We start from the raw sequence: 21,577 nt of genomic DNA on the forward strand, positions 1-21,577 counted from the left end.
GTTGCCCCATGCAGCCTTTTTCAGTCGTCCGTTCAGTTGTTTTCGGTGCAATGATCAAATGATGTATACACACTCACACACACACACACCACACACACACACTAGTAACCCTACACACAAATCCATGCGCCAGTAGGTCGCTGCCACCCTCCTGTAGCTCTCCCACAGCCCAGCTTGTACCTCTCTGGCCCAGCCTCCTGCTGATCTGTGATCTGGCCATTACGCCTCGGGGCATAACAGCTAATTAGCATATTCCTCTCTTATTATATAGGATATATATATATAGATGCCTGATAAATCTATGATACACAGAGACACAGTGTAAATGGGGCCTGGCATCACTAAAAGAGGGGAGTTACTCTCTGAGTCCCCCTCTTACCTCACTAGTTGTCGTTCCTTGATATTGTGCTCTGAATGACATTCTGTGTATAATTGAACATACTCTTCTCTTGAAGGAAGAAAAAAGGCTTAAGTGAAGAAAAATATACTGATTTATTGTTAATCTATATTAAATACATATTATTAAACAAATATTTAATGAGGCCCATAAGACATGAAGCACAGGGAAAATAATTATGGCTGGAATTCAGACTTACTGGTGAAAAGTGACAATGGACAGTTTGGACCTGTGCTAGAGTAATATGAGGGAAATTGATTACATTTGAGAAAGAATAAATTGAGGAGAAATAATGCATAATTTTCTAGGAGAAAGCAGATTTCAAAAATAGTCATATCTGCTCAACTTGACATTTTTATATAATCCATCTTGTGGAAGCTGCTATATTTTGTCATATCCAAGGATGATTTTCAGCTACAGGAGCTGGTTAGTGCTTAGGAACATAGATAGATGAGGCATTAGAGCCCCCCGATTTTTTATCCTGTCCTCCTTATATATCCAGCTTGGTGCACATCCTGATTGAGTGACATGAATGTCTCGGCCACCTTCACTGTCCTTCAGGTGTTTCCTCTACTTCCTCCTAAGGCAGCCTCGTTTCCCAACTTCCTGATTTACTGTCACTTGAGTAAACTTCTCTGTGCATGTTAGATTACTCTTTACACTTGTTTAACTTTTCTGTGACGTGGAAAAGAATTGAGAAAGATTTAAAACATTTCTCAAAGAACTGCAGATTTTATTTAGAAGTTACATTTCATGTTGTATTATTAACTATACTAGTTAATATACTACAAAATTCGTGCACGGCGGGGGTGTCCTTCAGCCCAGACTGCACCCTCTCCAATCTGGGACCCTTTGGGGGATGTCCGACTGCAGGATCAGGCCTAAACCGGTGAGTGGTTAGGAGTCAGCAGTCCTGGATTGTGAGAGGGATGTCCAACTGCCGCGTTAGGACACCCTCACACAATCCAGGACTACTGGCTCCTAACCACTTGCCTCCCTGACTGATTGCCCCTAAAACTCTTCTGCCTGCCAGCCTGATCACCCCCTAATCGCTCCCCTGTCAGCCCTATCACCCCCAAATGCCCTCGACTGCCGGCCTGATTGGCCCCAACTGCCTTCCCCTGCTGGACCAGTCGCCCCCAACTGCCTTCCCCTGCCAGCCTGATTGCCCCCAACTGCCCTCCCCTGCTGGCTCTTCTATACTAATAAAAGCCTAGGTGGTTCTTGCGTCATCACAAGATGGCCTCCACAAGATGACCACCCCCACGTTACATGATGGCCGCCACAAGATGACCACCACAAGATGGCTGCCACAAGATGGCTGGCAGGGAGGGCAGTTGGGGGAGATTGGGCTGGCAGGGGAGGGCAGTTGGGGGAGACCAGTGAACATAGGCACCTATTTTAGTTGGAAGAGAAAGGATATGTCATGGGACAAATGCATGTTAAATTTCAATGATCCTACCAAACATTTTGCCAAAGTGGGTGTATATCTATTAGTAGAATTACTGATAGAGACTTTTATCAGTTGAATTTGGTTTTCTCCAGATGACAGCACTTTCCAGCATGCACTTCTCAGTTACAAATAGAAGTTACAACTTGGTGTCTTACCAAGAGGAGAGAAAGAAGATATGTCAATGTAATGCTTCAAGATCAGGAAACATGCTTTACTCACCTCACTCTGGCTCAGCCTTATGGCTATCACACTGTGGGGGCATCAGGAAATAATTTTAAGTAGTTGAGTTTTGATCTCTAGTTTTATATTCAGATTCAACAAATCCTCTTCCTTCTAACAGCCAGTCTTGGGGCTGTAACACTATACCTAAGATTTAAGTACTGAACTCAAGGATTGCCTATTTACTCCCATTTTTATTATCCTACATGACAATCACTACTCTATAATAAAATATGCATAATTAATTGATACTAGTGATTTTCATATGTCCTCTAGCAGTGTCATCTATGCCTTGGGCCTTGTCATCCTTGAAAGGACTGCCATAAGATTTAAAAATAAGGAAGTCTTCCTCTCTTGCTATGTGTTTTCCACTCAGGTAAACTGCTTTACCCTGGTTGGTCTACCTATCTCAGTCTCTTCTTAGTTCTGCAGCCTCTCTGAACTTTCAGCTTCCTTACTTGTTTGTATCTCTGATCACTAAGTCATGAAGCCTCAAGAGATGACAGGCACATATCAGAATGAAGACTGCACCTTCTTAGAAATTGTACTGTCTGAATTAACTACTTGTATTTATTTAGTGTAATATTGACTGAAAAAATCATTACACCAAAAATGGAATGTGCCAAAAAGTGGTATAAGTTTTCAGAATTTAATAGTAATCAGTTAACTGACTATATGTTATGTGTTTGGAGCTATAGAAATGTTAAAAAGAAACCTGCAGAATATAAGTACATAAAATTGAAGAATTCTACCCACAAGTAGGAAATGAAAAAGTAGTATTAAAGTAGAAAAAAAGGACAGGAGGAGAAGGTAAAATATAGATTAAAAATTTAGAGCACCATTCAGAAAGAAGGAATATGAACAGAATAAATTATAAAATAAATATTACCACAAATTTTTTCAGAACAGAAATATAGTAGATTCTGTATTTAAAGGTCCCATTGAGAGCTCAGACCAATTTATACAGGAAAATACCCATCAAAGGGGATAGAGGGAAAAATCACCATGACATTTCAGAGAACTGTGGATAAATGAAAAATTTTAAGAGATTCTAGATTGGTGGAAGGAGGAGGGGAGAACCAGGTCATTTATAAGCTCGAAGTCAATAGACTAATTTCTTTAAAATTCTGACAGAGGAAAAATTATTTCTGGCCTAGAATCCTATGCATGAGCAAATTTTCAATCAAGTGTGATGGCAGAATAAAGACATCTTACAAAAAAAAAAAGACATCTTCAAGTGTACAAGAATTTCCCATGTAATTTTCCCCAAGAAATTACTGGAGAATCTGTATCACCAAAGTGGAAGTCCAATAACTAAAAAACCATTTTTATATTATTGGTGTAAATAATCACATGCCCATATATATCAAGGAAATTCCAAATTAAGAATTTGATTTCCTATAAAAATGGTCTTTTAATCTTGAATTAGAAATTCCAAATTAATTAAGATATCTTTAAAGAGATTTCACACAGCTTATTCACAGGTGAGAATTTCTCTTTTACTGGAAATTTTCATGTAATTCTACTTATAATTTTAATGCAGCATTGTTATTTTGGAGATAATAAAACAGTGATATGTATATGCATTACATTGATGCAATACAATTGCCATAGTTCATTATCTGAAATGAGTGGAGGTGCTGTTTCTGGAATATTAAGTACTGGGTTTTTACAAAGGCAGCCAATAAGTGATTTTTAGCGTCTTTCAATTAGATTAAGGTGAAAAGTCCACTTATCTTTGGAGGTGAACTATTTTTTTTGAAAATTGAAAAACAGATAGCATAGTTCATTAGGAAATATTCCTTTTCTATTTACATTTGCCATTTCCTAATCATCATACATGGTTTTGAAGATCAGGAGTGTGGATATCTGAGGATGTTTTGGAAATCTGAGGCCAGCTCTTTCAGATTCACTGCTCCGCTGTGTTATTAAAAACTACCCAGATTCCCAGTGGATGTTAGGTATCATTATAATACTGAGAATAAGTACAACTGCTAATCCCATAAATGCATTTCAGTACTTGCCTTTCTTGAGGAACTAAAGGTTTTGATAGCTGAATACATGTTTGCCCCTTCTTTAAACATGTTCTATTCCATTTGCCATGTTTTATTTCTCACTGAGTGTTTCTTCTCTCTCTGTCCTGAAAGTGCCAAGTATTCCATAAATTTCTCAAAGTCCTCCTACTGAGAATTATTCCCTTTTCATTCTGCCTTATTCTTTCCAATGCCTTCAATGAACAAATGATTCTTTGTATTCTGATCAATCAACGGTCTATATCGTTAAGACGAATCACAGTTAATGTGTGCACCAAATTTACTACGTGTCAGATGCTGTTGAAGTGCTTTATGTCCATTAAATCATTTATTTGTCCTAATAATACAAAGATGCTGTTTTTATTATTTCCATAGTAAATATTAGGATTCTGAGTACAGAGAGGGCAAATAACTTGCACTGTGGATGGTTGGTGCCAGCTATGGTTCCAGGAACCAAGTCCATGATCTTTGTCATAGTACTGAACTTCCCCTCAAGGCCATATTTCTTCCCTAACCCAAGTTTTCAGGTGTATATTGTCTATCAGAAGGAACACGTCAATATTTTCTCACCATTCTTCATTCCAAAATGATAAAGTAAACAATCAAATTCTATCCTTCCTTAGTCTTTAATTAGATCAAGAGTCATGGACTCATTCCTAGACTTTTTATTTTTTTCTTTCTCCCCAAAAGATTTTTAAAACAAACCCCATGTATTTCTTCAGTCAATCATGTCTATTCTATTTTATTAAATAATCAGAGTCATCTCTAAATAAACCAAGGACATTTACCTTTCATTTGGGAGGAATTTTTTTCTGTGTCTTAGTTCAGTTGTATTCAACTGACATACTTATTTTTCCATGAATGTTTCAATTTTTAAAATATTTTTATGTGGTTAATTTTATCAATCTTTAATAATTTGGGGTTTTTGATAATGATAAATATTACTAGAGGCCTGGTGCACAAAATTCATGCAAGTGGGGAGGGTCCCTCAGCACAGCCTGTACCCTCTTGCAATCCGGGACCCCTCAGGGGATGTCTGACTGCCAGTTTAGGCCTGATCCCTGTAAAGGGCCTAAACCGGCAATCGGACATCCCTCTCACAATCCAGAACCGCTGGCTCCTAACTACTTGACTGCCTGCCTGATCGCCCCTAACCACTCACCTGCCTGCCTGATCACCTCTAACCGTTTTCCTGCCTGCCTCATCACTTCTAACTGCTCACCTGCCTTCCTGATTGCCCCTAACCACCTTTGCCTGCCTGCCTGATCACCCCTAATCACCTCTGCCTTGGCCGCCGCCATGGCAGCTTCATCCAGAAGGATGTCCAGAATGACGTCTGGAAGGTCGTTCAGCTGTCTGGTCTAATTAGCATATTACACTTTTATTATTATAGATCTCTAGTAATATTTAGACTTTTCTAACCAAAGATAATAAAACATGTTTTTTAAAATTCCCTTTTTCCCCCCAGCACTTTTGTCGTTTAGTTATTTTATATCTAAATTTTGCACTTATACAAATCAGGTTATATCCTTCCCTGAACATCCTATATAAACATATAGCCCAGATAGAGAGAGAGGTGAAGCTGTGATGCAGTCTTAAAGGATATGCAGCTCATGGAGTGGAGAGATCTGAAGATGAGATGATACTTCAGAGATCTCCTGATTTCTGGTGAGAGGTCCAGGCTTTTCTATCCAAATGAAATGTGTGAATCTGCTCAACCCACTCAATGTCTGAAGGGACTGAAAGCCCACAACTGTGGGCCTTTCAAGATGGGATTTGGGCAACAGATCACAGCATCCATTACGGTACATCCTGGGTATGTCCACTTCCTGATACAATCTTTTTCTTCTTTAAAATCCTTCACTGACTCCCATAAATTTTAGTATAAAATCTCCATATTGTCCTAGGCCTTTAGCACTAGGGGTTTCCAGCTTCATCCACCTCAAAATTATCTATCTCTCTCAACTGTCCCATACATGCAATCTGTATCTTATTTATACAGAACTATTTACCTTTCCCAAATATATCCTGCTGTATAATCATTACTTTGTATATCCTGCTTAGACTACAAGCTACCATCTTATTTTTAGTTAACTCAACTCATATTCAAACATCAAACCAAAGCTTCACTCACTTTCTGTTGAAAATCTTCTCTCACTTTCTATTGTTTGGCCAGTGTGACCTCAAACCACTCTCTTACAAATATCATTTGTCACTATTTTCTGTCTCTGTGTCTTGATCATTGTTTTTCAAATATTGGTCTATAGACTGGTAAGAATCTATGGTGAAGTTATTATTCTTTTACAGATAAATAAAAAAGCCACACTAGGATATGTACTGCACCATCATTCATTCTCACCTAAGCCCTCCTCTGTATTATTTTCTTGTTAAAATGTCTTTTACTTTAGAATACGATGATGATGATACATGCAGTTTTTCCTTCCTTCCCTTCCTTTCCTTCCAAAGCCTGAATATAGCATAATAAAAAAGTTAACTGTACAATTTTGATCACCATTTTCAACTTTCCCGTTGCTCTAAACTCTGAATTTGAATTTTTAAAAATTGTTGTCACTGTTTCCCTGGCACCTTGAACACAAAATAGGTGCCAATATAAGTTGAATAAATGAATGATCATACCCTCAGATATCCCAAGGTGGGTATAAGCTGACTTTATTAACAGAATGAAATGATTCAAGGGAATTAAGTGGATATAGATACTGCTATTACCCAGATGCAAGGGATACTGTTTGGTTTGTAGGCTAAGTGGATTCATGTGCCCAAGTGTTCTAATACTCCCTAATAGCCTCTCCACTGATTCCAGTGCTTACTCTGTTTAGCACCCTAATGAACCCAATGCTCCTCCCCCACCCCATTAATAGTCACTGTTTTTAGAACAGTCTTTTGTATTCTGTGCTACACAGCTGGCCATTTGATACAACTACTGAGTTAGATGAACACTTTTTACTTTAACTCAGCACAAAATTAAGTCCGTGTCAAAACCTCAAGGACCTGCAATAATTACAGAAAAGGGGCAGTAGACTGTTTTGAACCAAACATGCCACTTCAACATCAGCAGCCCATTATTGCAGCAATAAATTGTGACCTTTTGGTAGCACCTGTAAGTGATTCTTAGAGATTGTTATCTCATTGTTTCATTTATTGGCAGTTGTTTGAGAAACACCCAATGTAGAGAAGATAAAGTGATAAAGCGATTGAATTACCTTTTGGCCTCCCAAATAGCTATTTTTGTGCTGCCTTGACTCCACCTACAGATGTCTGTCATATTTCTATAAAAATAGGAGATGGAATCCTTTGGGAAATATAGAAAAATTGTCCAGACACCATAAATCACATAATAGCGTGAACTTATTACCTATTATACACCCCACCGAATCAAGGTGTAAATTCAATTTTAAGGAAAGCTAACACTTTTATTATATTTTAAAGCAAATTCTTACCTGGCAGATGGGTAACTCTTCACCTACATTTCTTGAGGTGCAAATTAATTTTTGGTTCAGAGAGTAACTCATTCTTGTGCAAAGAAATTGTAACCGTAAGGGCTGATCTCTTCTCAGGAAGGCAATTGAGTTGAACAGAGATATATCAGATTCCTAAAATGTTTGCATTGTTTAAAATTTTCCTCTATGTCTAGATTATTCCCCCAAAAGGTGATCATATTTTATTCCCCCAACATACATTGCAATCTATGTGTTTATTTATTTGGGGTTATTGACAGAACAAAAATATATAGAAATAGTTATGCACTAATCTAGTTGTGAATTCAGTTGGCTAATACAATTCTAAATTAAAATATGTCATTTACAGTGCAATAAATATTTGCCCCATTTGTAGTTTTCTGATATAATTAACAGCTGACAAAGCATATTGAAATTATTATTCTTCATTTTGAGTTTGTTTACTATTTATAATAGTTATACTTTTTAAAAAGATTTTTCAGTATAATTTAAAATCAAACTACTCTTTTTATTATGGGGTGGGAGGGTTTGTTTGAGTGGGGGGGCAGGGCACTTTCCAGACATGAATATTTTCAAGGAGATGTTGTTAAGTATTGAGAGATTAAAAGCAAAAATGCTTCATATAGTGCACTAGAGGCCTGATGCACAAAATTCGTGTAAGAGTAGACCTTCCTTACCCTGGCTGCCAGCATGGCTTCCCTCTGGCACCCGGAACCCAGGCTTCCCTTGCAGCCCCGGCTTCATCCAGAAGGTCTTCAGGAAGGATGTCTGGTCTAATTAGCATATTATGCTTTTATTATTATAGATATTTTGGAGTTAATATATTTTACGTTAGAAAGACTGAAATGAAGAATCGCATTATTTCAAAATTCTAAATATGATGGAGAAGATAAATGAACTGCAATAGTGTCAGGACTGTAAGAAAATTCCTGGCCCCATATGGACCTGGTCACCATATTAACCCTTCTTAAGGAAAAGGTCTGGTTTTACTAAAAAAATCAGTGAAAACATGTGTGTTGACTTTCAGAAAGCCTCTTTACTTCTAATTGGATAAAGTCTATCCATTTATGTGAGGGATACATTTGTTCTGAATAAATTTTAAATTGATAAATGTCACTCACCTGATTAAAAACATCAAGCTTTCCATTACCTTTAGAATAAAATTGAATTCCTGAACACTACTTGCGGATCTAATCTCGCATTCACTCCTGTCTCACCATCCATCACCACACTGCAGACTCACTGGTCACTCTGATCCAGCCCTCCTTTTCTTCTAGTTGCTCAGGGCTGTTAAAGCTCATTGTCGTTTGTTTAGAGATATTTTCCTTAAACCCTCTAATCTCAATTATGTTCTCTTTTTCTTTTCTCAAAACAACCCATTCTTCTCCATAGGACTTCCTGTATCTTACCTTGATATTTTATACATTTATTTGTCTAATGTTTGTCTTCTCCATGAACTCTCTTTTCCATAATGGAAATGATCATATCCATTGGTTTTTCAATATAAACTCACACACACACACACACACACACACACACACACACACACACCAGTTACTCTTTAATATTTGTTGAACAAAATTAAAAATGTGTTCCTATATTGTTAATCTACACTAATAAAAGAGGAACATGCAAATTGACCATTCCTCCGCTATGCCCGCCAGCCAATCAGAGCGATATACAAATTAACCCAACAAAGAGGGTGGTTAATTTGCATACACAGGCATGGAGCGAAGACTGAAGACAGCGTAGAAGTCAGCCACGCACTGCAGAAGGGAGTGAAGCGGCGGAGACAGGAGGGAGCGAGGCAGCAGAGACGGGAGGGAGTGAGGCAGCAGAGATGGGAGGGAGCGAGGCAGAGGAGACAGGAGGGAGCGAGGAAGCATAGATGGAAGGGAGTCGAGGCAGCAGAGACAGGAGGGAGCCGAGGCAGCAGAGACGGGAGGGAGTGAGGCAGCAGAGATGGGAGGGAGCGAGGCAGAGGAGACAGGAGGGAGCGAGGCAGCAGAGACGGGAGGGAGTGAGGCAGCAGAGATGGGAGGGAGCGAGGCAGAGGAGACAGGAGGGAGCGAGGAAGCAGAGATGGGAGGGAGTGAGGCAGCAGAGATGGGAGGGAGCTGAGGCAGCAGAGATGGGAGGGAGTGAGGCAGCGGAGACAGGAGGGAGCGAGGCAGCAGAGATGGAAGGGAGCCGAGGCAGCAGAGACAGGAGGGAGCCGAGGCAGCAGAGACGGGAGGGAGTGAGGCAGCAAGATGGGAGGGATCAAGGCAGCAGAGACAGGAGGGAGCGAGCTTCTCTGTTTCGCTTCAGCCTCAGGAAGCCCTAATCTTGAAGGAATCTTCCTGCAACGGGCCTCTAGTATTATAAATAATGCATATGATTAAAGTATAGTAGAATGTTTATTTTCTTAATTTGTTATTTTCACCAGTAGCAGAACTGAGTGCAACAGTTTCCCAACTATTCCATCTAACATGAAAATATATAAAACTTAGTAAAAATTGGGTATAAATAATATTGAGGTAGGATCTTTAAATTAACTTAGAATGATTGTAACCTAATGATATACACCCTTCTGGGAATACATTATAACATTAAGATATCACTAAGAGACCATCACCAGAACATAGGGAAGCTTTATGTTGTCATTCTGTGAGAGTGTAATTAAAGGAATAAATTACTCAAATCCTGGTGAAAGTGAGTAATTGGTAATATCCAGAAATGCTTACATAGACAAGGTAAGATTTTAGATGTGATTATGTTGTAATTAGTTTGGTTTTTATGTAATATTCTTTTGAATTTTTTAATCTTTAAAATGTGTTACATGATAATCTAGTATTTGAAATAAATGTGCTTTAAAAATAGAATGGAAAACCATTGTCTAATAAGATCTGTGTGCCTTCATTAAATAGGAATTTTGGGCTTTGTTGGTCTGATAAATGTTATGGATATGTGATTTATTTTACTCTTCAAGAATACTTCCACAGATATTAATCAAAATAGGGACATAAAGCCATGGTCATGAAAATTATATATAGATAAGAGAATATACCAATTTGTCTTATTTCCCCTGGATTGAAGAATTGAAAATAATATTTGTTTAGGATCTGTAAGGAACCAAGTTAATGTGTTGGGTGTTCTTTTAAGCTTTGTGTTAATCTTTACAAGAATGCTGAGGTACAAACAGCTTCATTTTATAGAGGGTCAAACTAACTTAAACTAAGGTTTACAAGGTAAAGCGATTTTCTGAAGTACATAAAAATTTTTATCTAGTAGAACAGAAATTGAAAACAGTGGTTGTCTGGTTGCAAGGTGAGAATACATTCCATCTTGACTTGTTTTCTCTAAATGACTTATTGAAACAAAAACTGTTTATTTTCACTTTATAACCCTCTATAGATATTTTCACAAAGAAAAACATGCCTAATGAATTTTTAAAATACGTTATTTTTTCTAATACTGTTAATGTTACATCCATGTTCTTTGTTCCAAAAATTAAAGTGCATTTTCAAATGCTTCTTAAGTAATACTGAATTATTGAATGGTTTTATAAAATAATTTCTATTGTCTAGTTGGTAAAACAGCACAGGCACAGAAAACATTTTTGATATTTTGAAAATGTCACCAATCATTGGCATTATTGATCATTCATTTTCTGGGTCAGTAGTGCCCATTATGAAGGTAAGGAAAGTAAGACTCAGAATGGTTAAGTAATGTAAGACCATATAACAAATATGAGATTATTTTTTTTCTTACTAGAGTCTTTAGGTTGTATCTCAAAATAGTGTTACTTCTTTAAGCAAAGTTGAGTCAGCCCCTACATGGTAATGGTCTATATCTACTATACTTTTCCCACCTACCAAATAGGTCAAAGGAAAGATCATTAAACATGTATAAACCGAGACAACTATGTATATACTGTTCTTATGAATAAAGTAGGAAAACATATGAGGAGTAATTTTAGCTTTCACAGAGACCTTGATTGCCTGCCAAACTAAAATGATCAGTAAAGGCCACCACAATGATCAAGATAGTGTTTATGTGTTCTAGGATGATTCTTGCAGCAGTCCTGTACTATTTCCTGATTTTTTCAATATGGCATGGAAATACCAAATGAACAGAGTAGTGACAAATTAAGCATAAGGGGAGAATACAGTTTAGAGGCAATCTGGTGTTCCTCTCAGAACAATGCTTTTGGAACAATAATATTGTGAGTCATTTACCCAAATTGATTAAAATAAAGGAAAAACTATTTGTCTTTTATTGTATTTCAGAAGAAAGGAACAAATTTTCAGCCAATTACTATTATGGGTTCGTGAGTGGTGAGATAATTCCAAAGTCTGAATTGCAGATTTGAGATATTTAATTCAGGGATCCCCCAGCCATGGCTCCTTATTTGCTAAACTCAGTACTAAACCCCTCACAAAGCTATTTAGCCAGATTGCTCATAGTTTGATATCTTTAAAAAAAATTATCTCCTGCCCAGCCTGCATGGCTCAGTAGTTGAGCATTGACCTATGAACCTGGAGGTCACAGTTCGATTCCAGGCCAGGGCACATGCCCAGGTTGCATGCTCAATCCCTGGGGCGTGGGCATGCAGGAGGCAGCCTATCAGTGATTCTCTCTCATCATTGATGGTTCTGTCTCTCTCTCCTCCCTTCCTCTCTGAAATCAATAAAAATACATTTTAAAAATTTATATCCAAATCTTTAGGTACATACTCTATTTAAGAGGCCATATTAACATAGCTACCCTTCTGTACCAGGGTTTTTACTGCTGAAGATATTTTATTATATACTGTAACTCCCAGAAAAATAAATGATTTCTATGTATTATACCTGGGGACAACTTTCAGAACAGTCTTCACAGTATGCTTTTCATTGAAAAAAAATAAAAAGCTTTTTGACTCTGAAAGTTCTTGGATCTCACTTTGGTCAATGCCAATGGAAGCTCTAATATTAGCAATAGAAGTTAGTAAAAATTAAGGAAGATACCTTGTATAATAAAAGTGCATTGCATGGTTCTGTTAAGGGAATTCTACTTTCAATATAATATCAGGAACTTGTATTTATATTAAGCAATATAATATCAGGAACTTGTATTTATATTAAGATATTATAGCCATTATTATAATAGGCTTATTTACTTCATTATTTTTAAAGTTTTCCATTCAAACCACAACTGTAACTGGATTTCAAATGTTCCAGGAATAGAAATATCTACTTGGGGTCTCCTTAGAATGACAGGTTGTGGATTGCTAAAGTCAAAAAGAGAGTGTCCAGCAAATAATTTCCGTATCTTTAAATAGATTGAAATTACTACCTGTAATGGTTGCATAATTTGACATTACATGGTTTTGCAACAATTCCTCTATTGTCGGACATTGAGGTTCTTTCTAATTTGTCATTATTATAAATATAATATAGTTGCCAAGACTGACCAGCAGGCCCTGTGAAAGACAGGACTTAGGGGCTGCTTGGCTATAGGGACTATACAGCCCCGTTCGCCTGCCTCCGTAGGCTTTTATTGTAACCACAGCTTGAATTAAAATTAACCTCTAGATACAATCAGCAGGGTAAGCATCCTTGAGAAAGCACGTGCTTCTACAAGTTTGGGTCTAAAGACTAAACATAGAGATTCCAGTAAAACACCTGGGGCTCAGACTAGTTTGGAAAAGTCAAGGCAGGGGCTGCCACCTTAAGCAAGGTCCCTCTAGAGCAGTGGTTCTCAACCTTCCTAATGCCACGACCTTTTAATACAGTTCCTCATGTTGTGGTGACCCCCAACCATAAAATTATTTTTGTTGCTACTTCGTAACTGTAATTTTGCTACTGTTATGAATCGTAATGTAAATATCTGATATGCAGGATGTATTTTCATTGTTACAAATTAAACATCATTAAAGCATAGTGATTAATCACAAAAACGATATGTAATTATATATGTGTTTTCCGATGGTCTTAGGCAACCCCTGTGAAAGGGTCGTTCGACCCCCCAAAGGGGTCGCGACCCACAGGTTGAGAACCGCTGCTCTAGAGGCCTTGACTGCCGGGGTGTTTCTCAGCATCTTGAAGGCTTCAGGAATCTGGAGAAGGGCTGTGAGTAAATTATTAAAGAGACTAGACATGATATATAAATTTGGAAGGCATTTTGGGGGAGCCAGAGGAGACCTGGCTTCAGTAACCAAGTTCTCTGAATCTCTGGACCCCTAGCTTTTTCATTAATACAAATTGCCCTTAAGCAAAGCAGATATACATATCAAAGGTAAGGTTTGGTATACAGTAGGCATTGTCAGGTTGGATGAACTGCCTTCGGCTGTTCCAGCAGCAGGTAATAACATGTAGATTTTCAGGTTTGGGGAAATGCTTTCAGCTATTTATTCCACTGTTTGGCCAGCAGCAGGTAATAACATGTATCTTCAGCCCTTGCTGAAGCCCCAAGTTCCATCAACCTTTGATGAAACTTTTTGCATTTATGACGTGCTGGAATTAGCCTCCAGCACTTGACCTTTTGGAGAATCCTCCTCACAGACTTTCCAACCAAGTCCCATGATTCCCTACATGTAGTGATGAACATCTTCGAATGCTACAACTTGAGCAAATAAAGTTACTCCTGTAAACCTCAGTTTCCTTCTCTGCAAAACAGGAATAATCATAGCCTTCGTTGTTAAAATTACATGGGTTAGCATCATGAATAGAAATGCTGAAAACATGGAAACTGCCATGATTATTAAATCTTAAAGATATATATTTCTTTTGACCCAGCGATTCCATTTGTAGTAATCTATTCAAAAGAAATAATTATTTATGTGCACAAATATTTTGTTGCTTGGATTTTTTGGTGGGGGCAGATCTTTTATAATAGGAATATATTTATCACAGCTTAGATGTTCAACAAGAAAAAATGGTTAAATAAATTTAAAGTTCATTGTTAGAATGGCATCTTATGCAACCATTAAAACTAATGGTTTTGAAGAATACTTAATGGCGTGGGAAGATACTAGTAATATTTATAAAATTTGGTTTTTATATTTAAAAGCATAAAGTATTAGCCACAGATATTTATTTTTATTTTTGTACATTTTGTATTATTTAATAAATATAGTCCAAGTAACATATCTATCTATCTATCTATCTATCTATTTATATTTATATATGTACATATGTGTATTTATACATATTTTATATACCTACAAAGCTCCCATATAACTAATGTACATGTGTTTGTGGTATGAAAATATAAACAGATTATTAGAAGAATTTTCCCAGATTATTAGAAAAATCACTTACACATCAGGAAGTTTAGAGCCCCTTAAATGCCATATTTGTGTTTCATTATGTCATTTGCTACCCTACACTGGAGTCTTAAAAAATGTTTATTGTACCATTTTTTTGTATTCATGAATTTTCCCAGTAAATTGCCTTAAATCATTGTAAATTTTATGTTAAAGTGTTATTTGAAGAACACATTTTTCATTACTTAGGAAATCACAATATTCTCACAAATTGTTTAAACTCACTCGCCTTGAAGTCCTGTGCTTATCTCTCCATAAGATCTCTTATAAATGGAAAGGCATTTAAGCTATATTTTACAAAAGTCATATTTTTGGGAAAGGCTATTTTTTATTTGAGTTAATCATTGTTTAAGTCCTCCACATATTCTAAGCCTCATCATCAGTCTCAAATCTAAGAAGAAGAAAGTAAGTGCTAGGGGACTATGCAACCTAACTTTATTAAAGATAACTTCTCTAACTCATCTTTCATTTTCTTTTCATTTCATTCTGTGAACTCGTCTAGAAACTGATATACTCAGGTATAACATCTTTCTGTAAGAACTTGAAACATCCCCTCTTTTACAAATTCTGCTGTCCCTTTTCTGCAGGGCTGCACTCCATGGACAGCATTATATGAATGCTCATGTCTTCAACTTCACTTTGTGAGATCCAACTTTTTTTTTTTGCAGTTCCAAAGTTATAAGACTTTATTTGCATTATGTAATGGAAAACTACTTGGTGTTGCATTGGTACATCAATTTTCCTTTTTTCATTAAATCTACATTTATCCTATATACTTGCAATGGCACTAACCTTGAAATATCAAAAACAGCTCTGTACACATTAATTGAAAGTGCCCATAATGATGAATATATCTCTTCATATTTTTCATATATTCCTTTGCCTCCCACATTTAATAGTTCATAAATTCCTATCATTTTTACTTTCCAAATATGTTTCAAACTTAATATTTCCTTGAGTCATGTCATTCTTACTAGGTTAGTTCAATATCTTATCATTTTCACTTCAAGAACTGCTCATTTCTCTGATTGTTCTAGTTGGTTCACAATATTGTGACTAGATTTACATTTCTGAAACAAAAACCCAGTCTTGTCATTATTCTAATTAAAATCCTTTGAGTAATCTTCATGGTAGACAGAATAAAATTATACCCAAAGTCAGATACCTAAGGCATTTTGCTTTCTTTTTACAAATAGTGTTACCTACTGATTTTCATGACTGTTTTCATATATAAACTACAATATGAGATTAAGTAGACTTCACTATGTTCCTCCTCAACTGAGAATAATCAGTCACTTCTTCATCTAGAAAATTTAAAAAATTACCTCAAATATCATCTTTTCTTTGAAGACTGTCACAGATCTTTTGTGTGCCCTTCTGTGAAGCACTTACACGTTGTACTGTGAACTTTTGTAAATGCTCTTCCAGATAATGTCAGTCTTTCTTATCCTACATGGCCTTCCTTCATGAACATTATCTTAGAAGTGCTCTTGCCTTATAATACCATTTATATGAAATCAGATATTTATCTTACAAACTTCCCTAAGATTTCAACCATGCTAAATACCCTAGAGACCTCAAAATATGCACATCAGATGAGCTTGTTTTGGGTGGGGCATATAAACTCTACCCCTCAGAGTAAAAGTGTTCAATAATGAATAAGCTATATTCTATGCGTGTGTTTTCAAAGAAGCCCTTAGTATCATCAATGTCAACAACAAACATAAATGGAACGCTTCTGTGCACAGAGACTGTGATTTAGCTGATCCAGTCTGAATATTTAGATTTATTATAGTTTAAATTGGCAAGACATCTGGGGCATTTAATTCCACTTGCATATTCATCTACCAAATTCAACTATGAAAAGTGAATTTCACCACAGTATGTATAATTCAATGTCTGCAGTGTCTCATTCATGAATGTCCGAAAAGACAAATTGTTCTCATCTATCAAATAGGATTTTGGCAAGGAGCTGGCAGTAAAACCAAAAGGCCTGCCAAACTTTGGACTTTGCATAACTTTGTGCTTCTTCAGACTCTATTGTAATCTGTCACCATGTGTCAATTTGAATGTGTTTCCTTCAGGACTGGCAAGGATTCATATTGGCAGGAAAAAATAACATTTATTACTGGTATACTTTATTCAAATGAGTGAGAAATTCCCCAAAGAGGCATTGGTATTGAGAATACATTTTCAAATGACGCTTATTAGGAGAATTCTCCAGAGCTCCATCTGTGTGAATATTTGTTAAGCATTATTATGCATCCAAAGTCATGGGTAGTCTTAGTCAATAATTCACCAATTCTCCAAATAATACCGTTAAGTGTTGGATGTTTTATATCATGAAGATAAATGCTCTTATTCATTTAATAAACCAATAGAGAGGGAATACAATGTAGTTCTTAAAACCCCACCTTTCACCTGGCCAGTATGGCTCAATGGTTGAGCATCAATCTGAGAACCAGGAGGTCATAGTGTGATTCTGGTCATGGCACATGCCAGGGGTGTGTGCTCAATCCTCAGTAGGGGGCATGCTTAATTGACTAATGCAGTAATCAGCTAATTGGGACCAAATCTTAAAATGATGGAGTACTTTTTCTCCAACATTATAGTCGTTACAACTTTTAGTTGTACTGAACTAAATACACTATTTGTAACAAAAAAGATAAGTAAACATACACAACATTTTTTTTTACTATGCAGACCAGGAATTAATGAATGACTGATACTTAGATTTCTAAATTCAAGCATCATAATATGGAGATTCTGGTAACTGTGGGTTTTTGGCATTTGAATTTCAACATCTTAAGTAAAACATGATCTGATATGGACTAACATTTTTAAATAGAGTAGATTGTCATTTAGGTTTAGTATTACTTGTGAGTTTTTTTAACAAGTAAGTGAAACAGTTTTGTAGGCTGATACCTATCCAATTTAGTCTTTACCCAATTAAAATGAATGCATTCATCTATTAAGTAGCCAACATGGTAATTGAGATAAATTAGACCATAAGCTTAACTATTTGTGAAAGACAGCAGCTAATAATGTATAATTCATTTAGAGACAAAGAATAGGTCCTTTGTTTTCAAGGGAAATATTTAAAAATTATTATTAAGTTCAGATTTGTAAATTTAATACAAATTTAAAAATACAGGTCACATACTTTTAAAAAAGTTTATGTTATGCAAATTAGCTAATAAAGTGTCTAGTCATAGTGTCCTAAGACCATCAGCAATTTAATATTAGTCAAATATAAAGGAATGAAAATACTCCTTCCACAGAGGAAGACACTGCAGAGGAAGACAAGCAACCTGAATGTCTGAGACTCCTGTGTGTCTTCAGTGGAGGGACATGTAGAAACCATATTCTGATTTACATTCCTTTCTGTGAGTTGTATGTGTGTTTTGTTGTAGTAAGAATACTTAACATCAGATCAACTCAACACATTTTAAATGCACAGTACAATATTGTTGTACAGCAGATCTCTAGAACTTATTTACCTTGAAAACCTGGAACCTGACACCCATTGAACAATGGCTTTCCATTTCCCTGATATGTTCTAGCGGCCTCTAGAAATCACCGTTATACTCTCCGCTTCTATGAGCTGGGATGACTTAGATACCTTATACAAGCGGAATCATGCAATATTTCACTTTTTGTGACTGACTCCTTTAATCTAGCATAATGTCCTCTGTGTTCATTCATTTTGTTAAAAATGGTAGGATTTTCTTATTTTTAAGGCTGAATAATATTTTATTGTATTTATGTACCCCATTTTCTTTATCTATTTATCATGGACATTTGGGTTGTTCCCGTATCTTGGTTACTGTGAATTATGCTGTAATGAACACATGGATGTAGATATTTTGAGATCCTGATTTCATTTATTTTAGAAATTGGAGTGCTGGATTATAATGTTAGTTCTATTTTTAATTTTTGGAGGACCTCCATACTGTTTGCCAAAGTGACTCCAAAATTCTTTCTTCCCACCGACATTGTACTGTTTCCAATATCCCCATATCTTTGCCAAAACTTGCGATTTTTTAAATAACCATCTCAACAGGTATGAAATGATATCTCGGTACGCTTTGGATTTGCACTTCCCTGATGACTAACAGTATTTAGCTATATTTCATATACCTATCAACCATTTATATGGCTTTTTTTGAAAACTATCTATTCAGGTCTTTTGCCCATTTTTTAATTGATTTAATGGCATTTTTGCTATCAATATATAAGAAGAGTTCTTTATATATGCTGGAAATTAACCCTTTATCAGTTATATAGTTTGTGAACATTTTTTCCCAATCTGTAGGTTGACTTTTCAATGTATTGACTGTTTCCTTTGCTGTGAAGAAGCTCTTTAGTTTGATGTAGTCCCGTTGTTTATTTATTCATATTTTCAAGAGAAAATATAAACAAACTAGATTTTCTTAGGCTAAGAAACGGACTAATCCAAATTAATTCAGTTGTCTATGCCTTGTTACATGTGCAAGATGGAAAGATTCACATAGTATAAACAGGATCTTCAGGACTGAGAGCAGAGCCAGATGTTTTCAAGATTATTTAGAAGGAGAAAGACTAACATGTCTAGTAAATCAATCTTAGTCTGAATATTTGGAATTCTCTGCTTTGCCTGTAAAAACCTTTACAATTAACAATTAAATTGAATTTTTAAAAATATTTTTATTGATTTCAGAGAGAAAGGGAGAGTGAGTGAGATAGCAACATCAATTATGAGAGAGAATCATTGATAGGCTGCATCCTGCATGCTCCACACTGGGGATCAAGCCTGGGCATGTGTCCTGACTGGGAGTTGAACCGTGGCCTACTAGTTCATAGGTTGATGTTAAATAACATGAAAAAAAATTGTAACCTAAATCAGAGAAGGGAGTAATGGCATTATATCAAATAAGTGACTTGGCCCTAGGGGCTGTGGTCTTTATGTAAAACTCTCACAATATGATAAGACTTTCAGCAGTAGGAATTTATGAGTGCTCAGTGTCTGTTTGGCTATTCTGGAAGGCACTTCCATTCACGTCTGGTTTAGCAAGTAGTAAACACAGCCTCAAAGGAAATAAATCAGGCTTTACATTGTGAAATACACATTGGACTTTTTTCCCCCACTAATAATGCTCAGAGAAGAGAATCATTATGTGGGTATTGTTTTCAAAATAGTAAAATTGTATCCATTGGGATATTCTTTAGGTTCCTTCAAAAAGAAAATGTTCTCTCTCTCTAAGTATTAACAAGGGAAATGATTTCTGACTGTCTTGTTACTATAAGAATCTATATTTTCAGCAAGAGAGAAATGGGATCGCTTTCATTACTTTAATTGTATGACAGTTTTCCCACTGCATAAAAAATTGACATGGGAGGCTTAAAAAAGCACTCATATGTAATGAAAAACTCCTTGTCACATTGTAAATGCATATGGTATTGTCCTACCTTTAAAAATGATGTGAAACTTTCTGCAGCTCTTTCACATAAAGTATTGTGACACTGGGTAATTTAACTTTTGAGATATTTCATCCATAAAAAAAGTTTTTTGAGACAGTTACAGATAACCCAACTGCATTCATTCATATTTACTGTTTGCTTTTTTTGAATGCATAAATGATTTGCCCAACTGTGTAATGAAGTTTATTCCAAGTTTTCCTTTAACTCTATGTATTTTCCTTTTGAATGGGCTGGATGAGTTATATCAAATCTACAATTTATGTGCAATGAGGTAAAATGCTAGCCATGGAAGTGTTTTGATTTAACTATCAGGAAAATATTTAGTTGGGTGCAGGTATCTGTTCTATATTTGTAACCTCACTTTTCTTTTTTAGGTGTTGTTTTTATTAGCACACAGTAGCAATGAAAGAGTAAATTATAAACATTCATCATTTAAGCATTGCATTTATTGATTTTCTCATATGCAGCACTTCACATATTTAGTGATATATGTAAGAACCCAAGAAAAATGAAAGATTAAAACTGTTCACTGATTATGAATCTCCTGTAAGAGTTTAAAAAGGAGTGTTTTTTTTTAAAAAAACAACCTCTGTAACAGTATGTTAATAGGAAAGCACTAATTTAATATGCTTTAGATGCAGCATCTTAAAGAGACAAAGAAGTCTGAGCATGCTAACATGTGTATGCCTTTACTTACTAAAAAGTATCCACTCTATCTCATATTTATATTTAATATGCCCTCTCAAAGCAAAGCCAGGTTTTAGAAGGTGACAATGATTTTCTGATGTGTCAACATAGAAAGTAGATATAAGTTGATATTGAGAGTAGCTGTGCAACTTTTATTATATTGGTAGTTGAGGCACTAATATAGCAATTTAAAGAAAGAAAAAAAGAAGAGGCTGGGAGTTTGGGTTGCTGGGGGGAGTGGCCAGCCTGAAAACAGCCCTCAGCCCCTCACCCAGGATGGCCACACTCCCATGGGGTGAGGGTCCCTGCTGGGGGGCTTGTCCAGCCTGCAAACAGCCATCAGCCCCTCACCCAGGCTGGCCAGGCACCCCAGTGGGGATCCCCAGCCTGAAGGCAGTGTGGCCAGCCTGAAAACGGCCCTCAGCCCCTCACCCAGGCTGGCCAGTCACCCAGCGGGACCCCCACCCTGATCCGGGACACCTTCAGGGCAAACCAGCCGGCCCCCACCCGTGCACCAGGCCTCTATCTATACTAATAAAAGGGTAATATGCTAATTAGACT

The sequence above is a fragment of the Myotis lucifugus genome, unplaced genomic scaffold (assembly GCF_000147115.1).
Source record: "Myotis lucifugus unplaced genomic scaffold, Myoluc2.0 scaffold_36, whole genome shotgun sequence".
Classification (NCBI taxonomy): Eukaryota; Metazoa; Chordata; class Mammalia; order Chiroptera; family Vespertilionidae; genus Myotis; species Myotis lucifugus.